The sequence below is a fragment of the Myotis nattereri genome, assembly GCF_964212035.1.
Source record: "Myotis nattereri genome assembly, chromosome: 10".
Lineage (NCBI taxonomy): Eukaryota > Metazoa > Chordata > Mammalia > Chiroptera > Vespertilionidae > Myotis > Myotis nattereri.
The window spans coordinates 68,968,326-68,982,904 of NC_138085.1; positions in this window are offsets into that span (position 1 = coordinate 68,968,326).

Sequence of the window (14,579 nt, forward strand, 5' to 3'; positions counted from 1 at the left end):
TAAAACAACAATGATATAACAGCACTCTAGGATGACAACAATTTTTAAAAAAGGAAAATAGGTGTTAGCAGCAATGTAGAGAAATTGGAACCCTTGCGCACAGTTGGTGGGAATAGATGGTACAGCTGCTATAGAAAACAGTATAGCAGTTCCTCAAAAAGTGTAAAATAGAATTACTATATGATCCAGCAATTCCACTCGTGGGTATATAGACTCAAAAGAATTGAAAGCAGAGTCTCAAATATATGTGTACACCCCTGTTCAGAGCAGCGTTATTCCCAATAGCTAAGGTGCGGTAGGAACCCAGGTGTCCATCACTAACCATGTGGACGTACCGAGGACATGACGCTAAGTTAAAGAAGCCAGACACAAAGGGGAACACGGTATGATTCACTTATATGAAGACCTGAGTAGCCAGATGCATAGAGACAGCGGAGGGAATGAAGAGTCATTGTTTAAAAGGTAGAGTTTTAATATTGCTAGATAAAAGAATCCTGTGGATGGATGTAAATGTTCTTAATGCCACTGAGCTGTGCACTTAAAAACAGCTAAGATGGGGCCCAGCCTGCGTGTCTCAGTGGTTAAGCATCTGCCTATGAACCAGGAGGTCATGGTTCAATTCCCAGTCAGGGCATATGCCCAGGTTGTGGCTCGATTCCCAGTGTGGGCCATCAGTGATTCTCTCTCATCACTGATGTTTCTATCTCTCTGTTCCTCTCCCTTCCTCTCTGAAATCAATAAAAAATATAAAAAAAAAAAACATGTTTATAAAAAAATAAATGGTTAAGATGGTACCCATTGCACACCTATTAGAATGGCTAAAATCGAAAAAACTGACAATACCAAATGCTGGTAAGGATGTGAAGCAACTGGAACTCTCATTCATTGCTGGTAAGAATGTAAAATGGTACAGCCCCTTTGGAAGACAATTTGTCAACTGTACACAAATACTCAATTATATCCACACAAAATCTGTACACAAATATTTACAGCAGCTTTATTCATAATTGTCAAAGCAACTAAGATGTCCTTAAATAAGTAACTGCAGAAACAGCCTATGGTACATCCATAAAAATGATTATTGTTCAGTGATAAAAGGAAATATGCTATCAAGCTGTAAAGGGCATGGAGGAAACATAAATGCATATTGTGAAGTGAAAGAAGCCTCACTGAAGAAACTGTATACTCTCTGATTCCAAATATATGACATTCTGGAAAAGGAAAACTATAGAGATAGTAAAAAAATAAGTAGTTGCCAGCAATTTGTGGGAAGGAGGAAGGGATAAATAGGTGGAGGATAGGATTTCTAGGGCAGTGAAACTATTTTTGTGTGATACTCTAATGGTAGATACATGATATTCTGCATTTGTCAAAACTCATAGAAAGTACTCACAAAGAGGGAACATTAGTGTCAACTATGGACTTTAATAGGGGAAACTATTATTAACCCAGCTAGCATGGCTCAGTGGATGAGCGTCAACCTATGAACCAGGAGGTCATGGTTCAATTCCCGGTCAGGTCATATACCTGGGTAGCAGGCTCAATCCTCAGGCTGGGGTGTGCAGAAGGAAGCCAGTCAATTATTCTCTCTCATTATTGATGTTCCTACCTCTCTCTCCCTTTCCCTTCCTCTCTGAAATCAATGAAAATATATAAATAATAATAATAGGGGAAACTGAGTGCAGGGAAAGGGGCATAGGAATTCTCTGTACCATATGCTCAATTTTTCTGTAAATCTAAAACTGTTCTAACAAAGTGTATTAAAATGGTTAATTTTTTAAAGGTTTTAAAATTTTACTGTCAGAATAAAAGAGAAACAAAATCCACATTTTTTCCTCATCATTAAGAAGGGATAGGGTTTCTCCACCCCCAATTTTTCCAGGTACAGTTTTGTTTCATCTCAGTGATATCTTGGTGTCCTGGAAAGAGGCCAAAGCTAGGGCTGTTACAGGATGTGTATATTTGGGATATGCATCTGATGATTTATAGGAGGAAAATGCTGTCAGGGGGAACAATAGCATGTTAGCTCCAAATATTGCATCTAGTGCAAAAAATTAGGCTTATGAAGTTAATACATATTTAGGAGGTACTGTTTTTTTCAATGACTCTCCGTAGATTGAAGTCATCGCCACCTGACTGACTATTTCACTGCAGCCAGGCCAGTGTGACTCAGTGGTTGACTGTCGACCTATGAACCAAGAGGTCACGGTTTGATTCCAGGGCATGCCCAGATTGTTGGCTCGATCCCCAGTGGGAAGCGTACAGGAGACAGTCAATTAATGATCCTCTCTCATCATTAATGTTTCTCTCTCCCTCTCCCTTCCTCTGAAATCAATAAAAAATATTTTTTTTAAATTAAAAAGAATAAAAATGCATACCCTCCATCTAACCATGGGAAAAACACCAAACAGATCTAAACTAAGAGACATTCTACAAAATAACTATACTTTTCAAAAGTTTCAAGGTCACGAGGACAAGGAAAGACAGGAACTATCACAGATTGGAGAAGACTTAAGGAGACATGACTAAATTCAATGCTGGATCCTGGAACAGAAAAAGGACAGTAACAGAAAATCTGATGAAATCCAAACAAAGTCTGTCATGTAGTTAATAATATTTTACTGATGTTAATTTCCTGATTTTGATAAATGCACTATGGTTGCGCAAGATGTTAACATTAGGGAAAACAGGAACTTTAGGGATTGTTTTTGCAACTGTAGTGTAAGTATAAAATCATTTCAAAACAAAAAGTTCACACACACACACACACACACACATCCTTAATGGTTGGTTAAGGCCCTCTGGAATGGACTGAGGCAAAAAGAGCCAAAATTTATTGCCTAAGAAATTCAGAAATTTTTGGGAGTGACACCAGAGGACAGGGGAGAAGGTCAAAGAGGAGACAAGTACCCAACTTCAAGGCTCTTTCTGGAGAGGCAGCCATAGGCGGGAGTGGCTGAGGAACTTTTAAAGAACAGGATCCATGTTGAGGTTGTTTGTTGGGCCATAATGTACTATAATGTACCCCCATGAGTAAAGGTGTGCTACAGACAGCCTGTGGTGGTGCTTTGGAAATCGAATAAAACGCCATGATGTACAGCTGTGACATAAGACTGCAAAGGGAGTCCTAGCCAGTTTGGCTCAGTGGATAGAGCATTGGCCTGCAGACTGAAGGGTCCCAGGTTCAATTCCGGTCAAGGGCACATGCCTGGGTTGTGGGCTCAATCCCCAGTAGTGGGTGTGCAGGAGGCAGCCAATGATTCTCTCTCATCATTGATGTTTCTAGCTCTCCCTCTCCCTCTCCTTTCCTCTCTGAAATCAATAAAAGTATATTTAAAAAAAAAAAAAGACTGCAAAAGGACACTACCACACAGGAGATAAGAAAGTAAAGAAAAAAGAAAAATCAGCAGAAACAAGAACTCAAAGACCAAGGCAACTAGGAAATATTTGGGCACCATAGACATTTCCAGAGGTTTTGGAAGAATGTTGGGTTTTTCAGTATACTGTCCTCTGAATTATTTTACTTAAGGTGTATTTTATACTTTTTTAAAAAATATCTTTATTGATTTCAGAGAGGAAGGGAGAAGGAGAGAGAGAGAAACATCAATGATGAGAGAATCATTGATCAGCTGCCTCCTGCATGCCCCCTACTGGGGATCCAGCCCACAACCTGGGCACGTGCCCTTGACCAGAATCGAACCCGGGACCCTTCAGTCCGCAGGCTGACATTCCATCCACTGAGCCAATCCAGCTAGGGCTATACTTCTTCTTTTAAAAAAATCAATTCTCCCCCTCCTTCCTTCCCTCCCTTTATCCTTTTCTTCACTCTTCCATTTGCCTGGCTTTCTTTGTCTTCTACCAACAGTTAACCACTGTTCTTAGGTTTGTATTTATCATTTCTAGACATTTTAAATATTCATTTACAATCAAATTTGAGTATATATGTCGTCCTCTTTATTATCACACAATTAGAAGCATACTGTACATAACTATCTGCAGCTTGCTTCTTTGCTTAATGATGTTTCTAGATCTCTCCATATCAGTTTATGAAAAGCTGCCTCATTCTTTTATACAGCTAACAGTAAACCGCTGACTACATGAACCATAATGTTTTTTTAAATATATATTTTATTGATTTTTTACAGAGGAAGGGAGAGGGATAGTTAGAAACATCGATAAGAGAGAAACATCGATCAGCTGCCTCCTGCACACCCCCTACTGGGGATTTGCCCGCAGTCAAGGTACATGCCCTTGACCTGAATCGAACCTGGAGTCTTCATTCTGCAGGCCAACCCTCTATCCACTGAGGCAAACAGGTTAGGGCCATAATGTTTTTCAACCAGATACTATTGCTAGATATTATGGCGATTCTAGCGGAATTGCTGGGTGAAGTGAACATGCATTATTTATTTTGATAGATATCGCTAAACTGTCCTACAAAAGGAAATTTTACTTTAATTTTAAAGGAAAAGTTTATCTTAGTAAATTGGATGGAAACTTAAGGGACAAGCAAGCACGTGAAACCTGGTTTTCATAAGGTCCTAGGATCCACCACAGAGTGACTCAAATCGAAGCACATTAGGGTGACTTACTCTGCAGAGTGTCTGAATGCCTCTGGGTCTTCCTCATCGTTTCTAGCCCATGTTTTTGTTGGTTTTTTTTGTTGTTGTTGTTGTTTTTTTTTTGGTATGTGTTTTTATTGATTTCAGAGAGGAAGGGAGAGGGAGAGAAAGATAGAAACATCAATAATGAGAGAGAATCACTGATTGACTGCCTCCTGCATGCCCTCTACTGGGGATGTTGCCCACAACCCGGGCATGCACCCTGACAGGGAATGGAATCATGACCTCCTGGTTCATAGGTCGGTGCTCAACCACTGAACCACGCTGGCCAGTCCATGTCCTTTTTTACGTACCAGCAATTCCACATCTGGGGATATCCAATGGATATGCCTGAAGACTTGTGACATGGCATGTGTACAAGATTAGGAATATATTACCTATTCACAAAATCAGTTTTCTGAAAAGAGAAAAATTGGAGCAATAAGGCACTAACAGTTAAAAGTAAATCAAAACTATAGTGATTGTAAACACCATAGAAAAATGTTTGCTCTTGAATTCAGTACCCCTGCACAGCATCTAGCCACCAGCTGACATTCGGGCCAGGTACAGAAGGTCACCAGGGTGGAAAGCCCTGGGTGCCTAGCAAAGGACAATTGTAGGGTGGGACCTCACCTCCAGGGTGACCTTTCCTCCTCTACATAGTACTGGTCCTCTGACCTTTCCTTCAGAGAGATAACATCAAAGCTTCAGTTGTATTTCAGCTCCAAGCCCAGAAAAGCAGCAAAACCAGACAAGTAACACCAAGGCTGACCTCAGGACCAGCTACATTGAATAATGACTCCCTGCCCTGGAGCTGACCAATCAATCAATGGAAACCTAGACCCTGAAAGGACACACCTGGAAAACTGCTGAATATCATAATTAGATCTTCGCAGGGACCTCCCCTAAAATCTCTACCCTTAAAGCCCTCAGGAGGAGGAGCCAGTGCACTCTCCCTCCAGTAGGCACACCCATGCTTTTCCCTTTCCCTTTGCCTTTCCCTTCCCCTTCTCTGTCCCCCAAGCCCACCAAGCACATTACCCTTACCTTCCTCACTTCCAAGCTCCTATGGCCCTTCCTGTCTCTATTCTTTGTTTCCTAAGCCCATTTCTTTTACATATTACTTCTTCCACCTCTATGATTTTCCAAATAAATGTTCTCTTATAGCTTTGAGTCTTGGCTCTGAATTCTTCTTTCCTAGCCAGAACTCATGTACCGGGGTTGCTGAACCCAGGTTCAGTTTAACCCCACCAGTCTAACCCTTCGTGCTGTTCCTGCTGCCTATAACACAGTTACTGTGGCAACAGAAACCATGTTCGAGTCTTGAACCCTGGAAGGCATCATGGTGTTAGGGGCAATGAATATTGGGAACTAGCTATAGTTATTGAAAATATACTCATGCTCTGTTAATTGTGATTGCCTTGTTCTGGTTAAAGAAAGGCCATTCTAACCTGGCTAGAAGTTGTATGACCCCGGGACCTGGGAGTCAGCCTTGGAATGCGATCCATTCTCATCCCAGAACTGCTTATTATCATGGAAAGATTGATAACCTTGTTGCCCAAAACAGTCCCACCCCAGCCTCCTACTCCCCCATGCCTGTATCTATACTTCCCCATGTAATCTTTGTCCTATCCTATATAAGAAGCTGGTTTAGGTGGGGGCTACAGAGCAGATCTTTGTGGATGACCTGCTGCTCTCCCATACTGCCAGCAGTATTGGAATAAACGCTCATATATGATTCAACTCTGTCTCTGCTTAATTGGCTCAAGTAGTGACAGACAGCGCAAACTCATTGATGTTCAGTTACAATGATAATGTGGTCTTGCACTCAGTCATTCCTGGTAGTGGTCTCAGATGGCAGTCTCCTAGTGAGTCAATTCTGCATTGTTATAGGACTCATTCCTCAAGTCCCAGCCTAGAACCTGATCCTTCAACCCTTTCAAAGATTTTCTAAGCACATAAATATGTACAACAAATCCCTTCAGGCTCAAAACACTTCCAATGCTTTCTGTTTCCTGCACTGAACCCTGGCTGATGCAATCAACAGACTTTACTTCCCCTCCCCCTTGCTCCTGGCACCTGCCCTTTCATTGAGATTCCAACCCTAACTCCAGGCTAATAAGATATGTAGAGTACATATTCAGTAGTCCTCTGGCTTTGCTGCTTTATTCCAAGCTTCTCAGCATGTGGCATAACTTCCCCTCTGGAGCTAAATTTTTACATTTGTGACCCAGTTTCTTTCTTTTAAAGATTTAAAAAAATAAAACACAACAGATTTTGTGAGAGAGAGGACAAACCAGGAAGAGAGAAAGAGAAAGACTGATGAGAGAGCAAAACATCCATTGGCTGCCTCCTGGATGCCCCCTACTGGGGATCGAGCCTGCAACCAGGCATGTGCCCTGACCAGGAGTCAAACTGGCAACTTTTTGGTGTGTGGAAAGGGGTGTGACACCCAACCAATTGAGCCACACCAGCCAGAGTGTGAATCAGTTTCTGAAGAGCTGGATTTTTTTTTGTCCTCACCTCAGGATATTTTTTCCATTGCTTTTCAGAGAGAGTGGAAGGAAGGTAGGGAGAGAGAGAAACATCAATGTGAGAGAGATACATCGATTGGCTGTGTCCCAAAGGTTAAAGACAAAAAGAGAATCTTAAAAGCAGCAAGAGAAAAGCAGTTAGTTACCTACAAGGCAGCTCCCATAAAACCGTCAGTTGATTTCTCTACAGAAACTTGGCAGGCCAGAAAGGATTGGTAAGAAATATTCAAAATGATACAAAGCACAGACCTACAACCAAGATTACTTGACCCAGTGAAACTATCATTTAGTATGGAAGGACAGATAAAGAACTTTTGAGAAAAGCAAAAACTGAAGGAGTTCATCACCACCAAAGCAGTATTACAAGAAATGTTAAAGGGAAGAAGAAGAAAGATGAAAGAAAGGAAGAAGAAGAAGAAGAAGAAGAAGAAGAAGAAGAAGAAGAAGAAGAAGAAGAAGAAGGAGGAGGAGGAGGAGGAGGAGGAGGAGGAGGAGGAGGAGGAGGAGAAGGAAGGGGAGGGGGAGGGGGAGGGGGGAGGAGGAAGAAGAAGAAGAGGAGGAAGAGGAAGAAGAAGAAGAAGAAGAAGAAGAAGAAGAGGAAAAGGAAGGAAGGAAGGAAGGAAGGAAGGGAGGGAGGGAGGGAGAGAGGGAGGGAGGAAGAAGGAAGAAGGAAGAAGAAGAAGAAAAGATAAAAAAAATGAACATTAAAATGGCAATAAATACCTATCTATACACAATTAAATCTAAAAAAACAAAAACAAAAAACAAGCAGAACAGAAACAAACAAACAAAAAAACAGCCCTAGCTGGTTTGGCTCAGTGGGTAGAGTGTACGCCTGTTGACTGAAGGGTCCCAGCTTTGATTCCAGTCAAGGGCACATGCCTGGATTGTGGGATCCATCCCCAGTGGGGGAAGTGCAGGAGGCATCCAATCAATGATTCTCTCTCATCATTGATGTTTCTATCTCTCTCTCCCTCTCCCTTCCTCTCTGAAATCAATAAAAATATATTTTAAAAAAAAAGATTCCTGGGATTATAGATGCCTTTCAAAAGCCACAAACTTTATATGCCTTTAGTCCCAGGCTCCCAAATCCAGCCTATTCTAAGTTACATTTATTTTTAAAAATCAATATTCTAAGAAACAGTTTTTTGTTTGTTTGTTTTTGTTAATCCTCACCCAAGGATATTTTTCCATTGATTTTTAGGGAGAGTGGAAGAGAGAGGGAAAGACAGAGAGAAACGTCAATGTCAGAGAAACACATCAATTGGTTGCCTTCTGCACAAGCCCTGACCAGGACTGGGGCCGGGGAGGAGCCTGCAACCAAGGTATGTGAGCTTGACTGGAATCGAACCCAGGAACCTTTGGTCTGCAGGCCGATGCTCCATCCACTAAACCAAACTGATTGGGCAAGAAACAGTATTTTTAAAACATTTGCAACAGCACAGCCGGCGTGACTCAGTGGTTGAATGTTGACCTATGAACCAGGACGTCACGATATGATTCCCAGTCAGGGCATATTCCGGGATGTGGGCTCGACTCCAAGTATGGGACAGTGCAGGAGGCAGCCAATCAATGATTACCATCATTGATGTTCCTATCTCTCCCTCTCCCTTCCTCTCTGAAATCAATTAAAAACAAAAACATCTGCAACATTAAAATATGCTTAAATTCTTCAGGCTAAATAACAGTTTATCTCATGTCCATTATTTAAAAATAAAAATTTTGGTTATAAGTTAGGTATTTTCTCTTTTTTAAAAAATACATTTACTTATTTGTATAATTTTAAAATATATTTTATTGATTTCAGAGAGAAAAAGAAAGGGAGAGATAGAAACATCAATAATGAGAGAGCATCATTGATCTGCTGCCTCCTGCACGCCCCCTACTGGGGATCGAGCCCACAACCCAGGCATGTGCCCTTGACCGGGATCAAACCTGGAACCCTTTAGTCCATAGGCCAACGCTCTATCCACTGAGCCAAAGCAGCTAGGGCAGGTATTTTCTTTACATAGCTACAATGTTTGTATAACACCCTTACATTGAGTCAATCTATGTTATTGGAAAATATTGTTCAAGACCATTTGACAAAATCAATCAGGGTAACACTCAATCTCTATAAGAACTGACAACTTACATGCTATAAAATACATAGTAGGTTTCTCCATTTTATTTGGATAACTAGTCCACCATATAGAGAACCAATGGTTGCTCTCAGTTACAGAATTAACATTACAACTACCTTAAAAAGCATATTGGTGCTTTTCTTGCATGGGATCTAAGAAAAAAGTTGGAAGATAAGTACAAGAAATTCACTTGGGTTCTAGTTGGTTTGGCTCTGTGGATAGAGCATTGGCCTGCGGACTGAAAGGTCCCGGGTTCAATTCCAGTCAAGGGCACATGCCCGGGTTGTGTGCTTCATCCCCATTGGGGGATGTGTAGGAGGCAGCCAATGAATGATTCTCTCTCATCATTGATGTTTCTCTCTCTCTCCTTCTCCCTTCTTCTCTGAAATCAATAAAAATATATATTTAAAAAAAGAAAAAGAAATTCACTTGGGTGCATATCACTTTTTTTCCCCCCAGAAAGGAGAGTCAAGAACATGATCTCAATTAGAAAACAAAGAACTCTTGTTTTGATGAAAATGTTTGGATGTATGCCAGCAAAACAAGGGCAAAAATCAAGAAAGAAGAAGACATGGGAAACAAGAACACAGCAGTCAACCCCAGTGTCGAAGAATGCCAAGCTGCAGCAGGGCTGGAAGCCATCTTTCTCCACAGGACAAAGCCAGGGGGCTCCACGGAGCATGTATTCAACAATGGAAATGGACTGCCTTTCATGCTGGAGATGGAGAAAGGAGGCACGTATTCTTTTCAGTAGGGAAAAAAGAAAGGCAATTGGAATTTGTAAGAAAAAAATCACAAGAAAGCTACAGTCCAGACATGAAGCAAACTAAAATATGTCTTGATTATAAACAACTAATGGAATTTAAGGAAAGTGGCATTCTCTCTTGGATGGCTGAGGGGTCAAAAAGTGGACCCATGAAACAGGAAAGAAATGTCCTGGCGCGGCACCTGTCCCTGCACTAATATTTACATAGTGATAATAAAGCAAAGGTTGCTGACTGCCATTCAAAGTTCAGAACTAGTTATAGACAAAACATCGACTATTTATTTATAGCAACAGAACAGAGTGCTGCTGTCATGAATCTTGATGTCATCAAATTAAAAGACAGAAAGCAAAAGTGAAGCCAACAGAGGCTGGGTGGGAGAAGTGAGGGGAGAAGGGAAAGAGGGTGTGGCAATGGCTTCACCATACGTTGGGGAGACAAGAGCTGCTACAATAAAGCTGAAGAACAAGAAACAGGATTATATCTTATTTTAAGTTATGAAGACTTCCAATAAAATAACTAAAGATAATAGAACTACCAAAAATGGATAGGAGCAAGAGAAAAGCTTAAGCAGTTAAATCCTCACATTTCAGGGGTAGGAGTAAATGTCTATAATTGATACAGCAAGAAATATTAACATAGGGATATTATTCCAAGCTATAAAAAGGACTACCTAAAAAACAAAAATAAATGAGTTGCCCTTGAGAAGCAGTACTGGGATGAGGAGTGGAGAAAGAATGGCATTGGGGCTGTGGCATCTACACTAATAAAAGAGAAACATGGTAATTGGCGAACGACCGCTACCCTTCCCATTGGCTAATCAGGGCAATATGCAAATTAACTGTCAGCCAAGATGGTGCCGGCAGCCAGGCAGCTTGAAACTAACATGAGGCTTGCTTGCTTCAGTGACGGAGGACTCCAACGTTCCCTGCTGGCGCTGCAGGCCTCTGAGCCTGCAGTTTCAAACATTGTAACAAATATAGACGCTAAAAAAAACCCCAGAAAACAGCTTTCAGTGAGCTGGGATCTCAGAGCTGGAGTCAGAGCTGGAGTTATACATTGTTTTGATTACCTGCTTTCAGCAGCGGAGGCCTAAGGGCTGGAGCCTCAGAGCTAAAGCTGGCCCAGAATTTAAAAAAGAAAAAGAAAAAAAGGAGCAGTTGGGAGCCTCCGTCACCCACCAGCCTGAAAACAGCCCTCAGCCCCTCACCCAGGCTGGCCAGGCACTCCAGTGGGGACCCCCACCCTGAAGGGTGTGTGACCAGCTGCAAACAGCCCTCAGCCCCTCACCCAGGCTGGCCAGGCACTCCAGTGGGGACCCCCACCCTGAAGGGTTTGTGATCAGCTGCAAACAACCCTCAGCCCCTCACCCAGGCTGGCCAGGCACCCCAGTGGGGACCCCCACCCTGAATGGTGTGTGACCAGCTGCAAACAGCCATCATCCCCTCACCCAGGCTGGCCAGGCACCCCAGTGGGGACCCCCACCCTGATCCAGAACACCATTCAGGGCAAACCAGCCAGCCCCACCCATGCACCAGGCCTCTATCCTATATAGTAAAAGGGTAATATGCCTCCCAGCACCGGGATCAGTGGAGCCGCGAGGCCTCCCAGCACCGGGATCAGTGGAGCTGAGAGGCCTCCCGGCAACGGGATCAGCGTGACAGGGGGCAGCGCCCAAACCCCCTGATCGCCCTGCGGCTCTGTGTGTGACAGAGGGTGGGGCCACAACCTCCCTATCCACCCTGCTCTGTTCGTGACCAGGGAAGGCGCCCCAACCTCCTGATCAGCCCTGCTCTGTGCCTGATACGGGGGAGCTCCCCAACCTCTGATCGCCCTGCGGCTCTGTGTGTGACAGTGTGCGGTGCCCCAACCCCCCCCCCCCCCCACATGGGCCCTGCTCTGTGTGCGACAGGGTAGAGCCATAACCTCCCCATCGGCCCTGCCCTGAGTGTGAGAGTGGCGGCGCCCTAACCCCCTGATCGGCCCTGCTCTGTGGGTGATAGAGGGCGGTGCCACAACCCCCACCCCTCCCACGGGCCCTGCTCTGTGTGTGACAGGGTAGAGCCATAACCTTCCCATTGGCCCTGCCCTGAGTGTGAGAATGGTGGCATCCCAACCCCCTGATCGGCCCTGCTCTGTGGGTGATAGAGGGCGGCGCCCCAACCCCCTGATCCGCCCTGCTCTGTGTGTGACAGGGGGTGGTGCCCCAACTCCCCTATCGGCCCTACTCTCTGAGTGACAGGGGGGAGCTCCTCAACCCCCTGATCGGCCCTGCTCTGTGCGTGACAGGGGGCAGCGCCCCAACCCCCGGATTGGCCCTGCTCTGTGCATGAAAGGGGGTGGCACTGCAACCTCCCCATCGACCCTGCCTTGAGTGTGATAGGGGGCGGTGCCCCAACCCCCCAATCGGCCCTACCCTGAGCATGACTGGGGATGGCATCGCAACCTCCCAATCAGCCCTGCTCTGTGCATGACAGGGGGCGGCGCCCCAACTCCCCAATCGGCCCTGCTCTGAGCCTGACCAGGGGCTGCACCTAGGGATTGGGCCTGCCCTCTGCCACCCAGGAGCAGGCCTAAGCCAGCAGGGCGTTATCTCCCGAGGGGTCCCAGACTGCTAGAGGGCACAGGCCGGGCTGAGGGACCCCCTCTTCCCCCCGAGTGCACAAATTTTTGTGCACCGGGCCTCTAGTCCTATATAATAAAAGCCTAATATGCAAATTGTCCCCTCAACCAGGAATTGGACCACTCGCTATGACATGCACTGACCACCAGGGGGCGGCGCAGAACATGGCAGTGTCAGCTACATGGCGCTGGCAGTGGGCAGCAGTAGAGGCGCTGCCGGCCCCCATGGGCCCCGACAAGAGCGGGACTACAGCAGGATGGTGAAACAGGTGAGCAGGCAGCACCAGGCCAAGGCAGGTGCAAGCGGGGGGCCACCAGTGGCAGCAGGGGGCGGAGCCACTGCCCGACTCCCAGGAGCTGAGGGAGCCGGGCAGGAGGCCTGACCCCTACCAATTGCCCTGCAGATGGCAACCAGCAGCCAGCAGGCCCTATCACCTGATTGGGGCCCCTGGCTGGGACAGGAACTGGGGGTGGGTGGCAGTGAACAACCTCCTGTGTTGCCAGGGCAGGGGGCTCTGACCTCTTGCCAGCTACCTGGGTTGGGGGTGACAGGGACAGAGGTGCAGTGAGAATGCGGGGTATCCACTGAGCTCATTCTCACTCCCACTGCTACTCTCCCCCAGAATGCCAGGGCTCAAGCAACAGGGAAGTCCCTGCACTCAGGTGCTGGGTGCCTGCAAGGAGCCCGCCCTGCATCCGCATGGTCTCTTTCAGGTAAGCCAGGCCGCACCCACCAGGACTGCAGGGGCCAGTCGGGCTCCCTGTGGGTTCAAGCAGGAGCAGGTCTGCAAGGCTGGCCAGGAGAGGGCGCACTGCCCACCTGGCTTCCATGCAGGACCGCTGGGAATCCCAGAGGCCCACACTGAGCCCTGGCCCATGGCATCCAATCGCACTCACTGCATCTCTGCCTGGGGACTTGGGAGCTGTGGCTCAGGCAGAGGGGGGTGTGCAGGGGCCCAGGTGCTGCCCAGGCCCAGAGGTCAGCTGGGACCTGCCCATCCATGACAGACACTCGCACTTTGATCGCTAGCCAGGCCTTGGGACCGCACCCATGCACGAATTTCGTGCACCGGGCCTCTAGTCTATTTATATAAAAAACTAATATGCTGTCCTAACCGATTTGGCTCAGTGGATAGAGCATCGGCCTGCGGACTCAAGGGTCCCAGGTTCGATTCCCATCAAGGGCATGTACCTTGGTTGCAGGCACATCCCCAGTAAGGGAGTGTGCAGGAGGCAGCTGATCGATGTTTCTCTCTCACTGATGTTTCTAACTCACTATCCCTCTCCCTTCCTCTCTGTGAAAAATCAATAAAAATATATTAAAAAAAAAAAAGCTAATATACTAAGTGTCCATCCGACCGGTAGCTATGATGCATACTGACCACCAAAGGGCAAACACTCAAAGCAGGAGCTGCTGAGCTGCAGTGACTTGGCAGTGACTGAGGTAGCGAGAGTCCTTGCAGGGCCTTGCGATTCCACCTTCAGCCTTGGGTTATGTTGTTGCTGGGACACTGTTGGCCCCGAATCTGGTTTACTGCACACTTGCATTTGCATTCCACACCTTGTACAACAGCAACTTTGCAGAGTGCCCTCTCACACTCCAGGCCCTCTCAGGGGATGTCAGAGGGCCAGTTTCAGCTTGACCCCCACAGGCCAGGCCCAGAGACCCCACCTGCTGGAGGGACCCTGCTCACTACGCAGATGCCCTTCAAGCCACGGCGCCACCCCAGGTGTGACTGGCTGGGGAGGGACCGCGGGAGGTTGACTCCAGCGCATGTCTGACCCCTCTCGCCCAGTCCCATCCCTGCTGGCCACCTTCTAATTAATTTCCTTTCAATGTGCATGAATCTGTGCACTGGGTCATTAGTTTCATTATAAGTCCTCTGGATTGGCAATTTTCTTTTCTTTTTTTACTAAATATTAACTCATCTTTTT